The 17,967-nt window shown below is 44.0% G+C and overlaps 1 protein-coding gene across 5 annotated transcripts in view; it reads right to left on the bottom strand.

Moving 5' to 3' along the window:
- The window catches only part of Gpr45 (G protein-coupled receptor 45), an 83,311-nt gene that overhangs the window by 20,060 nt on the left and 45,284 nt on the right, over positions 1 to 17,967 (bottom strand). For 2 of the 5 annotated variants that reach the window (XR_015628533.1, XM_087565244.1), the window contains exon 2: positions 1,016 to 1,078. The gene's annotated coding sequence lies outside the window, so the exon portion shown is untranslated. 5 annotated transcript variants of the gene reach the window in all.

Raw genomic sequence — 17,967 nt, 5'->3', positions numbered from 1 at the left:
CCAGCTAGAGGAGAACTTTGTTCACCTCAGATTGTGTTTCCTGATCTGTTGAGACGTGAGGAACCCTACCACACAATCCTTCTACCCTAAGCTCAGCCACTTTGTCAAGCTTTCTTTCCCAAGTTTCCCAACTGAAATCCCCTGAAGCCAGACCCATGAGCCAAAATAAATCCTCCCTGTACTAAGTCACTTCTACCAGGCACTGTGTAGTAGGGAGGAAAAGATCAACAGATACAGTAGTTCAGAGAAATATTGAAAGACATTTTTATAAAAGGTACAAAAGAGGAATATTTAGAAATGAATTCATCTTGGTGCTAATGGTGTAACTCAGGGGTAAAGCGCTTGCCTAGTGTGTGGGGACCCTGACTTTGAACCCCAGCACTGAAAAAAAAAACCGAATCGGTCTTAAGGATGTACCTTGAGGGCTGGAGGGATGGCTCAGTGGTTAAGAGCACTGACTGCTCTTCCAGAGGTCCTGAGTTCAAATCCCAGCAACCACATGGTAGCTCACAACCATCTGTAATGGGATCTGATGCCCTCTTCTGGTGTGTCTGAAGACAGCCACAGTGTGCTTATATATAATAAATAAATAAATCTTTTTAAAAAGGGTTGTATTCTACTACTGCTATGTTTTTGTTGTTTGTTGTTTGTTTGTTTGTTTTACTATGTTTTAAAGAAATTGTTAATTTCTGTGGCCGTTTGATTCACAGGAAGAAAGCAGGGAGCGAGGTGAAGGACGGGGCTGGGGTGCCTTTAGAAGAGTAGCTTCACGTCATTCCCGATTTGAGGGTAAGCACTAAGGGGCTGTACTTCCAGGTCCAACCCAAGTGATTCTTGTGTAGTTTTTCCCATCTGCTGAAGGCCCTGTGTTACATGACCCCCAGGGTGGTGCACTTGGGAGTTGGAAGAACCCTTGAGAGGCAGGATGTAGTGGGGAAGGTCTTGAGTTTCTTGGTGTGTGCTTTGGAAGCGGATCGTTGAGTGCTTGTTTCTGTTTCTTCCTTATTTTGCTTACCATGCATGAGGTGAGTGGTTCTGTTCCCACACTCCTGCGAGAGCATGTTGCTTCACCATAGGCCTAAAAGCAACAGAAACGGTCATCTGTGGTCTGACATCTCCAAGACCCAGGGCCAGTCCCAAACGCTCCTCTCTATAGGGCAGTTGTTGCAAGTATCCGTTGTCCCATAGAAGGCTGGCTGACACAGTTTCCAAGTGTTCTGATGACAGAGAACCCTCGGCCTGCATTATGGCCACATTTCCTCCTGCCCAGGGGAACCTGTAGCCTGTGCTGCTGGGGACCAGACACTTCAGTTCTCAGAAGGAGCAGCGCAGTGATGGGAGTGGAAGCCAAACACGAGGAGGGGGTTCTGGAACGTTTGTTTCCAAGGGAAAAACAGATTCTTTTAATGAAGAAGTGGTGCACAGGGAGGTCACTAGAGCAGTGGTTCTCAACCTATGGGTCTTGACCTCTCTGGTCAAGGTCTTGACCATTTCACAAGGTTGCACATCATGTCTCCCACATATCAGATATTTACACTATGATTCATAACAGTGGCAAACTTACGGTTAAGAAGTAGCAACGAAAATAATTTTGTGATTGGGGATCACTATAACATGAGGAACTGTATTAAAGGGTCACAGCATTCAGAAGGTTGAGGACCATGGCGCTAGGACCTTGTGGCCACACACTGCACGCCCTCCTTCAGATGATGTAACTGACTAAAGATGAGGGTGGATATGGAGGCCTCAATGCCCATGAAGATGGAGGCTGTGTTTCACAGTACAGGCATGCTCCTTCGGTCTGTGAACACCATGGGCTTATTTTACAGTGGGTTTGTAGAGTATGTTTGTTTTATAAACAATACATTAGCTTACTTACGGTCTTCACAGTCTCAGCCTTCACATTCACTCATCCCTCCCTTGGTGATTCACCCAGAACAATGCTCAGTCCTTCCAGTTCCCGCCACTGAAAGTCCCCTGTGCCAGTCACTATTGCTAATCTTCTATCCTTGTTTTTATTTTGTGTTTTCTGTGCTTCTGCATGTTTAAATCCACAAGTATTCACAATTACCTGCAATGTTCAGGCCTGTGCTTCGGAGGAATGAGATGCACCAGCCAGCCAGTGGGCAGTGTGCAGCAACACCTAACGTTGTGTGAACACACTCCATAATGTTGACATAGCATGCAATGTTGCTGCGTTTCTCAGAGTAAGTACTGATTGTAGATGATGCCTGATTGCACTCTGGTGCCAAAGGCCTAGAAGGAGGGAACGATGGGTGGTTCAAGGTTGTAAACCTAAATGAAGCTGGTGATGGTACTGTCATTCCTAACAACCACACCTGGGACAAATCCTCACATAATTTTTCCATCTGATTTAATTTTCTCACTCATTCAGAGTGAGGGGTTATTTCTATTTAGAGAATGTGTAACTTGCATGTCCGAAGTAGAGGCACAGCTCAGGAAGGGTCTCTGAGAGCAGCTCCAATCTCTGTTCTTTTATTTTTGGGATGGTGGACTTCTAGGGGAAAGCATTCCTCGTTCTTTCCAAAATTAGGTCATGCTATAGCACAGCTGCTGGACAGTCTGCTTGACTCTGATGGGCGAGCACGCTGTAGCATCCACTGTAGGGAGCTGCTACCGACCTTCTCCTGGGCGCATGTAGCCAAAAGCCGTTCTAGAGGTCTACTAATGTTGAGTCAAACTTTTCTTTAGAAAACACCATATGAGGAGGGGTGTTTCACTTCAAAGATATCCCACCAGACCAATGGCAATTACTGCTTTTACAGTCACCAAACCCAGACAATACTGATGATGCCGAGAAGTACATGCTGACAGGAACCTGATATAGCTGTCACCTGAGAGGCTTAACCAGAGCATGAGAAATACAGAGGCAAATGCTAGCAGCCAACCATTGAACTGAGAATGAGGTCCCCATTGGAGGAGTTACAGAAAGGATTGAAGGAGCTGAAGGGGTTTGCAACCCCATAAGAACAACAATACCAACCAACCAGAGCTCCCAGGGACTAATCCACCATCCAAAGAGTACAGATGGACAGACCCATGGCCCCAGACGTATGTAGCAGAGGACAGCCTTGTTGGGCACCAATGGGAGGAGAAGCCCTTGGTTCTGCCAAGGCTCGCCACCACCTCCTCAGTTGGGGGAATACCCTCATAGAAGAAGGGGCAGGGGTGTGGGATAGGGGGTTTATGGATGGGAAACCAGGAAAGGGGATAAAATTTGACATGTAAATAAAAAATATCTAATAAAAATAGATGCTAAAAAATTGATTGACATCACTATGGGATACTCTCTTAAGCATCTAGAAGTTCATTTGTAGTTTTTTTTTTTTCCAGAGCTGGGGACCGAACCCAGGGCCTTGCGCTTGCTAGGCAAGCGCTCTACAACTGAGCTAAATCCCCAACCCCTCATTTGTAGTTTCTTAATTTGCTAAAAAATATCATTTCATCGTTATAGTAAAAGAATAACTTGGAAAGCCCACTGTAGGCATCTACTATAGAAAAACCAGACACACAGAGCCACAGGGATATTTGTGCTTCCACAGAGGAGTGTTGTAAGCCCATCTAAACTCAGGAACAGCAAAGCTCTGAGGAACAGAGCTTGGAGCCTTGAATATTGACCTGGGCACTGACAAGCCTTTGTTTTGTTTTGTTTGTTTGTTTGTTTGTTCTGGCTTTTGTTGGTGTTGTTTTCTCATCTAGAAATGGGCACCATGAGAGTCCTGGGATTATGTTGGTGTTGGGTGGAGTACTACAGAATCTGGATATGATGAACTTAAGCCACAGCTACTTCATGTGATCCTGCTGGATCACAGCAAGCTCTAAGGCAGAATTTGCAGCAGACATAAGCAACCCCCTGCCCCCCACCAGTTCACACTGCTTCTTGGCACTTACGGTATATGTTGCATTCCAGGGCACATCTAGCAGTTTCTGAAACTTAGTAGCCAATCAGTAAATATTTACTGAGTGGATACATTATTTTACTTTTCTCCCAATAAAATATATTTTACTAAGGAAAAAAAAAGCAGCGGAGTAAAAAAAAACAAGTAACACTTTGTCTGTTTGGATTTTGTGTTTCTTAAATGTGATGGGTAAGAGTGGAAAACAGTGATAGCTAAAGTAAAGGGGGAGGTTAGGGGACAGCGAGTGACCTGCTGTGTCGGACTGCTCTGGACAGCAGCCAAATTCATTGCGAAATCAGGGCCTGAAATCTAATACCACTTCTTATCAAGAAAGGCAACTTACTAATTTAAACCTAGGGCTAGAATATTCCAACACCAGCTGCTTCGATTCCTAATAATTCCCAACATGTTTTAATTGTCCGGGCTTCTAACAACATCAAACATGTACCTCTTTAGCATGAGGAACATATTTAGTTCAAAAAGAGCCAAGATGGAAACATCTGAAGTCCACAGCCAAGCCACAGGGTAAACCACTCCCAATCCAGCCAGGAGAGGGTCCTTTGCCATCGTGGTCACTGGAGACGATGTTTGGCAATGAACTCAAATACGCACCTGCTCTGTGTTAGCCTCTTCTAAGAGGCATTGGGTGATGGTATGTAGCAATAATGGCCTTACACTTGCTTGGATGCAAAGATTATTCCAGAGAAAGGAGGAGACGTCCAGGCTGTGCCTGCATTTCTCTTATAGTCTTCCAGGTGACTTCTATTCCAGTGTTCCAGAACGTTGCTCACGCTTAGTTCTGTCCGCCCCACCCAGCCCCCATTAGTTCATGAACAGAACCTCACGTTCACCCCAGTGGACATCCCGATTTGGTTGAAACCAAAATTACTATAGCAGAATCCTACAGTCAACCTCGCTCTGCCTCCTTGCTTCATCTCCCGCCAATCATCTCTTCTATTCTTAAGAAGCTAAAACAGTAATTTGCTTTATTCTGTATAAATTGCCAATGCTCATGTTTGGGGTATGCTCATTTCTCAATTGGATTATGGTCATCCAGCCCTAGCCCCAGGTGACCCTCTAAGTCAGTGACTCCTTTAAGGATCACATATCAGATATCCTGTACATTAGATGTTTACCTTACAGTTCATAACAGTAGCAAAATTACAGTTATGAAGTAGCGACATAAATGATTTATGGTTAGGGGTCACCACAGCATGAGGAAATGGATTAAAGGGTCACGGCATTAGGAAGGTTGACAACCACTGCTATTCACTGTGCATCAGCTGGAGCATCAAACGTTCTGTGAAAGAAAAGGAGTCAGGTCATTTCTACATTAGTGTCTCCCTAGTAACCACAGGATCAAGTTCAGACTCTAAACAGAGAAGACTAGAGATGCATTAGAAGAGGAGGAGGTTGGCTTATCCACAATAACCAACATTTGAATACCAGAATAAAGGCTGGGCGAGATAGTGAGCGCATGCCGTAATTCCAGCACTCCTGTGGCTGAAGTGGAGTATGGCAGCTCCAGGCCAACCTGCTCTACACAGTGAGATGCTGTCCTAGAACAAGCAGTGTTGGGGATATAGCTCAGCAGTGTGGCTAACATCCTTGAGGCGCTGGGTCCACCTCCAGTACCGGAAGAAAACCCACCAAGGAATAAAAACAAAGTACAGTTCCCCCAAAATAAAATAGAGTGGATATAGTTTCCGCTGTGCACCGCAGAGCAGTGTCTGTAACTGCGGTCTCATACCTCTGTGCTCCCCATGTCTAATGTAACATGAACGTCTTACTGCAAGGAAGAACAGAGTGCAGTGACAACTTTATGGAACATGGCTCTCTGCCCGGTGCCCAGGTTCACACCTCCCCATGTGCAGTTCTCCAGCTACATGGTATGTCTCAAGCACACAGCAATTTGTTACCTCTTCCCTTAAATGTGTTGTTCTTTCCTTGAAGCTCTATCCTTGCCCTGCACCATCAAACCCCAGCCTTTCCTCACCCACATGGAGGAACAGGTCACCGGTCACCAGCCATATGTTCATTATCCTGCAGTTTACCAGTTTGTATCTGCTTTCCTGCTGCTGGTTTCAGAGAATGGGAGTTAGGCCTGGGCTTTCCCAACTCTGGATCCTCATCACCGGTCAGAGGATTCAATGTGTAGGTTCTATAGGTTCTGTGATGAGCAAACAGATGAGCTCACTGGCAAAGATTCTCTTGGGTTCCTGATAGGCCAAACCATGACTTCAGAGAGAATAGGCCCCTGATTTCTGCAGTCTACAAAGAGAGCATGTTGTAGTTGGCATATCCTAGTGGAGTTGGGGGTTCTCTCTTGTACCCTAAATACAAACCAGATAAAACTTCCCATGTCCACATTTTTACCTTAATTTCCTTGCTAGATAGTTCTTCCTTGGTTTACTCAGGACTTTATTGCTTTCACTCAGTGACAAGGGGTCAACCTATGGGTTAACCTTAGCCTTGCTGAGTCCCTCACGCAGGAGAGAAACATAGGGCAGACATCTCACAATGAATCCTTTCTAAAAATAAAATTATGCTGGCCAGAAGGAGAGGGAATGGGTCTCTGAAACTAGGAGTTTGGGGACAGAAGAAAGAAAAATGAAATGCAAGATAATTCTCACTTCTCTCAGGACTTTGGGGTCAGTCTCTCTGAGTTGCTGTCAGGAGCCTTTGTCAGGGTGCCTGGCCTTGTTGGGAGGATGAAAACAGGGGTTGGGGATTTGGCTCAGTGGTAGAGCGCTTGTCTAGGAAGCGCAAGGTCCTGGGTTCAATCCCCAGCCCCGGAAAAAAAAAAAAAAAAAAAAAGAAAAGAAAAAAAAAACTACAAATAGAAGGATCACTCTGTCTGCTAATGGGGTAGAACACTTGGTAGGGAGGATGAAAACAATGAAATGGGAGTCTACATCTTGGGTAGGTTCTCAATACAGGGTACCTGTGGCTATGAGAACACCTGGGGACATCTCATAGTGGCTAGGATTCAAGGAACACTGCTGTGTATGACAGGTAAGTCATTCTTTACCTAGCCATGGGTAGAAGCAAGATCGGGCAACTATCACAAACTGCAGGCCACAGAATAGGTCATAGTACTGGTTATAAGAGTGCAAAGTCTGATTGGCTGTGATCAAGGGTGTGGACGTCTCTTATAAGCATCCTGAGAAATATGCTTTTGCATTTGTTTCATTGTATTTTTCCCCTTTCCATATGATTCAAGTTTCTGAGTCTAATAAACAAGTCAGCTGAGTAGAGTCTGTCTTTAGGCCCAGTCACTGTGAGGAAATAATTACAGAAGTGGACAAGGCACACCTTATTATTTCCCGATGGCCTTAGAGTCATCTACTTATCTGATGTGAGTGAGCCCAGAGCCCCAGGGTGGGGTGTTCTCTGTTTCCTGATGTGCTGGGAGATGGCAGGAAATGAAGGGCAGACCAGGCCAGCAGGACCAGGGAAACCCAATACCCAGAGTCTTTGTTCACGATAACTCGAACCCATACTTTTGAGGAAACTAATAGAAACCATGCGAGGCTGTTTTTTCATTTCTCTAAACATTTAATGTAAAACATGCACAAAAAAATTCATTGGAGCTTTGAAGAAAAGGTGGTTTGTGTTCTCAGAGAAGGTCTAGGGCTCCAACTGTGTGTGTGTGTGTGTGTGTGTGTGTGTGTGTGTGTGTGTGTGTGTGTGTGTTCCATAAGAAATTTAGCTCTTCCTACCTTTGGGTGAGAAGTGGGCAAAGATGGTCTGCTATACCTGTTGGAGCTTCATGGTCGGGATGAGGTATATGGAAGGAGTTGAATGTTTGGGGTGAGTTATATAGAAGGAGTTGAATGAGTGAGGTTGGTTACATATAACCCATTCCAGGCTGATATCAATCCATTACTGAGCCCCCAGCCTGCTAGCATCTTTTGCAGACTGAAGACTTGATGACTTATAGACTCAACTATTTCATGAGCCAGTCACAAAATAAATCCATATCTTTATTTCCACATACATCCAGAGACCTAGAAGTCTATATACTATATATCTGCCAAGAGCTGTGTATCTGTGTGCTTTTTCTCACTTTTGGTGACTGTGGAATGTTCAGTCCTGTGTCATTAGGTTTCTCCAGAACAACAGAACCCAACAGCGCATGCACTGATCAGGGGTGAACAGCCCACTATTGCCAGGTAGAAATGAAGAGGACAGGGACTTTTCTGATTATCCCAGGGTATGTGTTGGTGGCAAAAATGTGAGTTTCAAGTGTTCATGGATCCCCACCAAGCTAGGGACAGCAGGTTGGCAAGGCAGGCTCCCACCATGCCCTCTAGTCATTCATTCACTAACCCTCCCTCACTCATAGGATATCTGTGGGCATTGGGCAGCATGCAAAACCAGGACAGCATTCTTAAGGCAAGAAAAAGCAAATTAGCATTGAGGAACATTTGGGGTCTAGACTATGTCTACTCTAGGATGGAATGAACATCTCCACTATGATAGCAGTGCTCAGACCAGGGAAGAGGGTGAAGAGAACCAGGGTGGTTTTCTACCTCAGAGACCAAGTAGTCCTTGTACTGAACCTATGACATCTCCAGTAGACACTAGAGCTTTATGGAGCTGGCTTGATGGCATTTGGTACTCTGAGCTAAAAAGAAGTATTTTCCCTCACCAAGGACTTTCAGAAGAACACCCTGAACACCCTAAGCCACTGAGTAAAAGATGGGCTCTTGGTTTCTGGAAGGCCAGGTTTGCTACTAGCCTCAATAACTGGTACTATCTATGAATAGGCTTCAGAGCAGTTTCCTATGATCAAGGGCCTACTGGGAACATACTGTAAGTTATATCAATGTTTTGATACCTCCATGATTCATCATAATGTTGAGGAGACCCATCTAGAAATAAGCGGAGGCTCTCTAACACCTTAGAGAAGAGTCAAGGACAATCATCCCAGGACAGCAGAACTATGCAAAACAGAGGGGCCATACTGGCCACACACGAATGAAGTGATGACTTGCTGATGACAAATTATTTGTGGGAAAGGATTTCACATCTCTACTTTTATGTTCCTGCCATCAAGATTAACAGATAGGTTTATATGTGAATGAACACAGAAGAGTTTATCAGATTCAAACACACTGTAGAGAGCCCTTCAATGTCCATATTAACAGCAGCCTTGGGGAGTTCAGAAGAACAGAAATAATACCGAAGGGGTATTAGCAATAACTACTACCTAAAGACTTAAGTGTGAGATCTACAGAACTCTTAGATGATTGCATGGGGGCCCCCTTGTTGATGCTAGATTTGGCAGTAATTGTTTAGCTATGGTACACACACCAAGAGCCAAAGTAGCTCAACTGTTTGCGCCAAGTGACACTAACTACACAGTGAAAGGGTAACCTAATGAATGTGATAGAAGTTCAAAGCCCTTGGATTTGATAAGAGGTTAATATACAGACTAGATAGAACTGGATAGAACTCATGAACTTCATGTGTTCAAATAACTCGGTGTGAGGGTTCTGGGGGGACTCAGCAGCAGTGGAGAATGCAGGTGCAGGGGCTGGCCTGACAAATGGCACATCTCTGGAGGGTGCCGCATTTGTTAAGAGAAATAATATACCTTGCTCATCCAAAGCCTTCACAGGCAATATTATACCTTGGTAACATTTGTGTCAAGATTTAGAGCTTAGACTAACTTAAGACTTTTTTCAGTGACATTGTTTGGAATTGCCCACAATTACCTACAATTAAAATAGAATATACTCTTGTTTTTAGTTAATTGTTGCTTTTAAATCCTCTATGGATAACAGCCCCTTTTTCCCTAAGGAACTTCTTCCCCCAACGCTCCATAATGCCAATTCCACAGGTGCTGATCTGCCTCCTTCCCAAGTCACTGGTTAGAACGCAGACTCTGATCTTCCTACTCTTTTTTCCTTCCTTCCTTCCTTCCTTCCTTCCTCTCCTTCCTTCCTTCCTTCCTTCCTTCCTTCCTTCCTTCCTTCCTCTCCTTCCTTCCTTCCTTCCTTCCTTCCTTCCTTCCTTCCTTCCTTCCTTCCTTCCCTCCCTCCCTCTCTCCATTTCTGTTTCTGATTCTCTCTCTTTCCCTCTCTCTCTCTCTCCCTCCCCGTCTCTCTCTTGAGACAAGGTCTCTGTATGCAGCCCTGCTGGCCTGAAACTCTATGTAGACCAGGTTGGCTTTGAACTCACAGAAACTCTGCCTTTCAAGTGCCAGGATTAAAGGCAGGTGCCATCATGCCCAGCCAGGCACTGAGCTTTCTTGATATGGCCTCTCTTCTTCATGAGCTGCTTTCACTTTGCTCCATCTCAGATCTTCCCCACATTCAATGCTTAACAAAAATCTGTGCAATAAGCTCTTGTTTCCTTTTCTTTTAAGCATAAGTCAACGCAGCAGATTCTGTGCACTTTACTTTCGACACACATCAACAACCCTGTCTGATTCTTACCTACTCCACCCTTATTGTAACCACATCGTGCTATGGTTAGACTATGGCAGCAGCCCTCCACCACCACACCTGGCCCTCTGCTGGTAGCCAGAATGATCTTTATAACGGAGGATAGTTCTCTTTGTTCTCCCTGTCGCTCAGAAGAAATTTCAGCATCTATACTGAATCCTTTGAGATGCAATAAGAGGGGCAGCAGAGATGCTAAAGAGGTAAAGAGATGGACTGAGGTAAAGATGCTAAGATGGTAAAGAGGTTAGGAGAACTTGTTCTTGCAGAACACTTGAGTTTGGTCCCTGGAACCCATATGGTGGCTTGGGACCTCTATAATCACAGTCCGGGGTATCCGACATTCTTTTTTGACCTCCTCAGGCATTGCATGTGGTGCTCATGCATCCCAGTGTCTCTCCCAGCAAGTGACTCAACTACCTACCCATGGCATCAGCCATAGAGCCTTAGAGTCAAGCTATATTCCATACCACTCTGATTACCATGATGCCTGACTCCTCCCGCCCACCTCTCCTCTGCCTCTATGTCTCTGTACACACAATCACAGAGCCAACTATCTTCATGTTGACAGATTACAGTTGAGACATTGTATAAGGAGGACCACCATCTTGATCAAAGCAATGCTTCCATGTCTCCATGCCCTTTCGGACCAGGAGCCCTTGTTCCTTCAGCATACCTCCAAAGACTAAGGGAGACTTTTGGAGGGACATGCCCTAACTTGTCTCAGGAGAACAAGTAATATCTGTCTACTTTTGTCTGGCTAGAAGTTTGTGGGGTCTGACAAGGAAGATGTGGCTTCCTCAGCTTCTGGTACAACCTAGAGGGCTCAACAGCAGAAACCTTCCTGTGACTCACCTTTTGATCTCTGTAGCCAGTTGATTTATGCCCACACTCTCTTTCCCTCCCATCATCCTTGGCATTCGCTTAGAGATGCTAACACAACTCTGTGAACTTGGAGTCAGGGATGTCCCGTGTCTGCCCCATCCTGACCATGATGCTTGGGTGGCAGCATTTCAAGTCTTGAGCTTATCTGCTTGTATTTAGCTCTTGCTCCCATTTAGGCTCTGTGTTATTTATACACTTGTTTGTTTGCCTACTGTTTATTGAATAGACTTTATTTTAGAAACATGGGCTAGAGCCATGAGCAAAACCATTAATGTCCCAACTGTCAATAAGCTCATGGGAAGCGAAGCATGAAATAGATCTGCTTCAAGGGAAAGCATGATGGGAGCTGGCAGAGGAGCCTAGATAGTTTGAGTTTAGGTGGCAGGATGGGTGGGATGTTTGGGAGTGGAGCAGGCTGTGATGGGGCCCAAGCAAAAGACATCAAAGGAACAGAGGCCCATGAGGCTATCTGCAAGGCAGGTGCTATGGAAATGGGCTGAGGACTTCTAGGTGACCTCTGAAGGTCCAGATGGCATCAACCATGTTCCTTCTGGTTCTCGGGTAAATGAGCATGCAGATGTGCAAGTGCTGGGAGGAGCTGTTTATGCAGGGAAACAGTCACATGCTACAGGAAAACCAGATTTTAGCAAATGGACTTCAGTCACTCTCTGGGCAGGTCCAGTGACAGAGACTGAGAATGGCTTGCGATCCAGTTCAAGTTTTGCTTGTCCTTCGATACCTCTCTGGTGTGAAGATGCATAAGGCCAAGTCTTAACTTGAAGCAAGCATAAATGTATATTGCAAATCTGTGCTTCCAGATCCATACAACCTTTAGATTAAGAGTTCTCTATAACTTTTATGGAGTTGTATGTGTGTACATGTTTATATGTGTTGCACATGTAGGTACAGGTGCACCAATGAGTATGTGGTGAATGTTCACATAGATGCTGTCTTCTTCAGTCGCCCTTACCTTGTTTTATTGAGCTAGGATCTCTCACTCAATCAATTTAACTAGACTGGATGGCCAGCAAGCTTCAGAGAATCCTTTCTCTGCCTCCCTGAGGGTAGGATAGCTGGTATATATTGTCACATCTGGCTTTTTACTTGGGTGTTAGGGACATGAACTTAAGTCATCATGGTTGTACAGTAGGCACTTTACCCACTAAGCCATCTCCACGGCACCTATACACATCATTTTGCCATACCATTCTCAGAGGCCACTCTACTCTGTCCTCAGCCTTGTGGGCAGAGCTGATGACATAGTGCATGCATATATCCATGTGTGTCACACAGTCTGGTGTATTATCAGTGATGCACATGATGTATTAATCTTGTTCTACCTTCCATCAAATCCATATGATTCCACACAAAAACAACTTAATGATCTGCACTGCTGCTAATTTCCAGGGTGAGCTCCTGGGAGAACTATGTGTGCCACCTTAGAATCTGTTTCCAACAGAAGAGAGTGAGCTAAGCAGCCTCTCTCCCTTGCTTGTATTCAACTCTGAGCCAATCCATCAAGATGTTCTTCTGAGGGAACAAATTAGAACCATTTTTGTAGGAGGCAGTGTGAGCTCCCCTTCATGTTGCTTCTAAACTATACTGTGGCACAGACTGCTGAGAAATCTCTGCACGTCAGGTATTCTTCTTCTAATTGATTAGAAAGGGCTCAAAAATAGAACTGTCGTCTGACAAATCCTGGAACTAATTGCCTTACACAGAGCAGGCTGCTGGATGTGACTGACATGCTCCCTTCGACTCTGTGGTTCCCAAGGAAACGAGGTTAATACATTCATGCCTACACTTGCCTTGTCTATCCTGGTTTTCTGCAGCCTGCAAAGAGTGTGAGGGCAAAGTGCTGAGAGCATCATTTCATGCTCTCCCCCCTCTGCCCAGAGTGCAAAAGCCTCAACCAAAGATTAAACAAACGTTCAGCCAACCATCAGAAATTAATCAGCATGCAGACCTCTCCCACAGTTTAAAGGCTTGCCTGAGTGTTCTGCTGGTACTGGGACCCAAGGTGCTCAAAGTCAAGGACCACGGAGCTTTAACCCTTTAGTCACTGTGGCAAAAGTTTTCTCCGAGTATATTTTGAGGCTTAAAAATTTTGTCCATAGATGTACCACTCTGTTAGAAACTATGAACTATTTCAGTCTGCTGAAAACTAGCTATTAAAACGAACTCTTGTGTGGGTTCCATGGGTTTCGTTTTACATTTTTGAGAAGCAACAGTAGCAATAATGTCAACGCAATCTTCATCCTGGTTTGGTTTCTGCTACTGTGATAAAATATCTTGACAAAAAGCAACTTAGGGGATGTACCGGCTGGTTTTGTGTGTCACCTTGACACAAGCTGGAGTTATCATGGAGAAAGGAGCCTCCCTTGAGGAAATACCTCCATGAGATTCAGCTGTAAGTCATTTTCTCAATTAGTGATCAAGGGGGGAGGGCCCAGACCATTGTGGGTAGTGCCATCCCTGGGCTGGTGGTCCTGGGTTCCATATGAAGGCAAGCTAAGCAAGCCAGGGGAAGCAATCCAGTAAGCAGCACCCCTCCATGGCCTCTGCATCAGCTCCTATCTCCAGGTTCCTGTTCTGTATGAGGTCCTGTCCTGACTTCCTTTGGTGATAAACAGCAATGTGGAAGTGTAAGAGAAATAGAACCTTTACTCCCTAACTTGCTTCTTGATCATGATTTTGTGCAAAAATAGAAACCCTGACTAAGACAGGGGGAAAAGGATATTTTTAGCTCATTATTCCAGGTTATAGTTCATCGTTGTGTGGAAATCAAAGCAAGAACTTGAAACAGCGTAGTTGTGGGCTCTGACAAGGTAGGTATGGCTTCCTCGGCTTCTGGTACAACCTAGTGGGCTCAACAGTAAAACCTTCCTGTGACTCATACTTTGATCTCTGTTGCCAGTTGGTTTATGCCCACATTTTCTTTCTCTCCCTTCATTCTTGATGTTCATTTAGGGATGCTAACACAACTCTATAAACTTGGAGCCAGGGATGTCTCATATCTGCCACATCCTCACCATGATGCCTAAGTGGCAACGTTTTCCTCTGAGCTTATCCGTTTTTATTTAGCTCTTGATCCTGTTTAGAGCTGTGTCATTTATACACTTGTTTGTCTGACCACTGTTTACTGAATAAACCCTATTTTAGAAACATGCTCTCAACTACAGTTGAATATAGTATAAATGAGTGCATGCTTAGTGCTCAGTTCCTATTTTCTCCCTCCTTCCTTTCCTCCACCACCCCTCTCTCCTTCCCTCTGCTCTTCTTTTCTTCTCTGCTCTTATAGAATCTATAGATTCTATATAGAATCTCCTCCCTTTTCTTCTCTGCTCTTATAGAATCTAGGGCTCAAACCCAGGGGATAGTACCACTCACTTCCATGCTGTGTCTTTTAACATCAATTATGACAATCAATACAATCCCCCACAGACTAACCGAGTCTAGGCAATCCCTTACAGAAACTCTCTTCCTGGTTGATGCTAGGTCGTATCCATTAAGAATATGAACTAGCCATTATTATCTTTCAGTCTTCCTCAAGTACCAATTTATGGTGACATAAAGCTGAGGAAATCCCCATGAAACCCTTGGAGCTCTGATTGAAAGCTGTGTCTGCTCTGCAACCCACGAGTCTGGCTGGTGACAATGCCAGCCAATTTCTTTTTAGAATTTCCCCTTTGGGCTTATATTGCCACCTTCTTCTAATAGTGTCAATCAATTTCTTTCTTGTTCCAGTCTTTAAGTTGACTGTTTTAGTCCTTTGCTGGTTACCAGTCTACTGTCTCTTTGCCCTTGGTTCCTTGTGTGTAACCTACACTTGTTTCCCTCTTTGGACAATTTGAAGATGTTCATTTTTACTAAAAATGTTTATATTAACTCAAATGTGAAGTGTGTGTGCGTGTGTGTGTGTGTGTGTGTGTGTGTGTGTGTGTGTGTGTGTTCCAGTTTGATTCAAGTTAGGCTTCTAGAAGTGAGAAGTCTATAGCTTCCCCATTATCTCCAAACATTCATGGCCATGAAGTCATCAGGATTTCCTTCTCTAGGTACCTCTGGTCAGGGGACATTCTTAGTATCTTCAACACTCTCTTCTTTTACACTTCATTATCTTTCCCTATGTATTCTGGGTGATCTCCTTAGGGTTTCTTTTCACTGCATCTATTCTGCCGTTCAATCTGTTCAGGGAACTTTTATTGCTGCATTTTCATTTCCACGTTCCCAGCTCGGAGCTTTAAAAGGGCCTTGGAATTCATGATAGAGGCATGACTGCCTTACTAATAAAATCGTCCACTGAGCCCTGGGTCCTTCAGAATAGGGAGGATTGTACTTTCAGCTACCTTACCTCCATGGAGAAGATGGGACTAGGGATTAAGTTCAGCCGCATAACTAACAACCAACCATGTGAATATATTGGAAAAAAAAACTCTAGGCAACCATGTGAATATATTGAACTCTAGTAAAAAAAAAAACTGAAGCTAAGCTAAGCTCCTTCCTGAAGACCATCTCAATAATCCCTTCTACCCCATTTCCATTCTTATATGTCAGATGCTGACACCTAGAAACACTTTCTACAAGAGAACCCAGGGGCCACACTAGGAGAGGATTCAGGTAGGAGATTTTCATGTCCTTCCTTGTCCTCCACGACAATCTCTCCAGCCCTATTCCCTGACCCAGCCCTTTATCTGCCCACTCACAGGTTCCCCTCCTGCTACATTTTCACTCATGGGAGATTCCACTACTTGGTGCAGACCCAGGTCCCTTTAGATCTTTTATTCTTTTCTCTCTAGACATATTCATTGTATTACTACAGTCTACTTGCAGGAGCCTTACATCTCCAACTTCCTGGGAGTCCTGCCTCTTTGTGTGGGCCTGATTCTACTAGCTTTCTCCCATATCCTCTTCTCCTTGTCTCCTACCTCATTTCTATTCCCATCTGCCACTCACTAATCTGCAGACATACCTCCTAGCAGGTAACCTTCAACTACTACACTTTCCTAAGATCCAGAGATATCTGCAGTAATCAAAGAATAGAACACCTAACCAACAAAGAAAAGACCTAGAATCATCTCAACCATCGTAACTCAAGATGCCTAAGACATCAGCACAACATTAACAACCAAGAACAATATGCTTCCATCAGAACCTAGTAACCCCGCTACAGTAGGCCCTGAGAAATGTGATGTAGGTGAGGCCCAAGGCAATGACCTTAAAATAACAACCATGTATATATGTTCAAGCACCTTGCAGATGATATGAACAAAGATGATATGATTCTTTGGTGAAGTCTGTGAGAACACAGAACATTGAATGAAATAATGAAAATGATCCAAGATATGACAGAAGAATTTAACAAGGAAACTGAATCATTAGTGAAAATCCAAACTGAAATAAAACTGGAAATGAAAATTGTAAGAAGGCAAACAAAATCTAAGGGATAAGCCTCGCCAACAGGTTGCAAGACATGGATGAGTATAACTCAGACAGCGAAGACAAGGTAGAAGAGATGGACATCTCAGACCAAGGAAAATTTAAATCTTACCCAAAAAAAATCCAGACACAAAACATCCAGGAAATCTGAACACTATTACCAAATATCCAAATAACAGAAATAGAGGAGAAAAAGAGACCCAGGTAAAAAACACAGAAAGTATTTTTAACAAAATCATAAAAGAAAATTTCCTCAATCTAAAAAAGGAGATGCCTATCAAAGTATTAGAAACATACAATACACAAAATAGACTGGACTAGAAAAGAAATTACCCACAGCCCATGAGATGATTTATATAAGCTTGGCCCAAGGAGGTGTGGAGGAAGTGTGTCACTGGGAGTGTGGGCTTTAAGACTCTAGTCCTAGCTGCCAGAAAGTCAGTCTTGTCCTAGCAGCCTTCAGATGAAGAGTAGAACTCTCAGCTCCTCCTGCTCCATGCCTGCCTGGATACTGCTGTGATCTGGCCTTGATGATAATGGACTGAACCTCTGAACCCATAAGCCAGCCTCAATTAAATGTTGTCCTTAAAAGAGTTGCCTTACTTGTCTTTCACTTTTTACCATGTTCTGGTGTTCTTGACAGCTGCTGTTGCTATGCCACTGAGCTCCAGAGCCATGACACAAAATAAATCTCTCTGCTCTTCATAAACTAAAAGAGAGAGAGAAGAGAAGAGAAGAGAAGAGAAGAGAAGAGAAGAGAAGAGAAGAGAAGAGAAGAGAAGAGAAGAGAGAAGAGACAGAGAGAATTGCCTTGGTCATGGTGTCTGTTCACAGCAGTTAAACCCTAACTAAGACAGCACATGATATTCAAATAACTAAACATATAGAACAAAGAAGGAATATTAAAAGCTTAAGGGAAAATGACATGTGTAACATGGAGACAGGCCTATTAGAATAACACCTGACTTCTCAACAGAGACTCTGGAAGCCAGAAGAGCTGGTGCAGATAATTCTACAAACTCTGAGAGACCATAGATGTCAGCCAAGACAACAATACTAAGCAAACCTATTGACCACAATTAACAGGGAATGAAATATATAGTCCATAACAACAGTCTCTAGACTTTGGTTCTTACACTCACATGTAAGTATAATTTTCAGTCTTTATCTAGGAAAATTCTCTTTGAAACAGATGGAGACTATCACAGAAAACCACAACCAGTCAAAATTCCATGCTGTGGAGTCCAGTTCCAATGGATTCATCTAAAAAATAC

Source organism: Rattus norvegicus, chromosome 9, assembly GCF_021556685.1.
Source record: "Rattus norvegicus strain SHRSP/BbbUtx chromosome 9, alternate assembly SHRSP_T2T, whole genome shotgun sequence".
NCBI classification, from domain to species: domain Eukaryota; kingdom Metazoa; phylum Chordata; class Mammalia; order Rodentia; family Muridae; genus Rattus; species Rattus norvegicus.
Note: the sequence above shows the minus strand (reverse complement) of the source record. Positions and strands in the feature narration are given on the sequence as shown.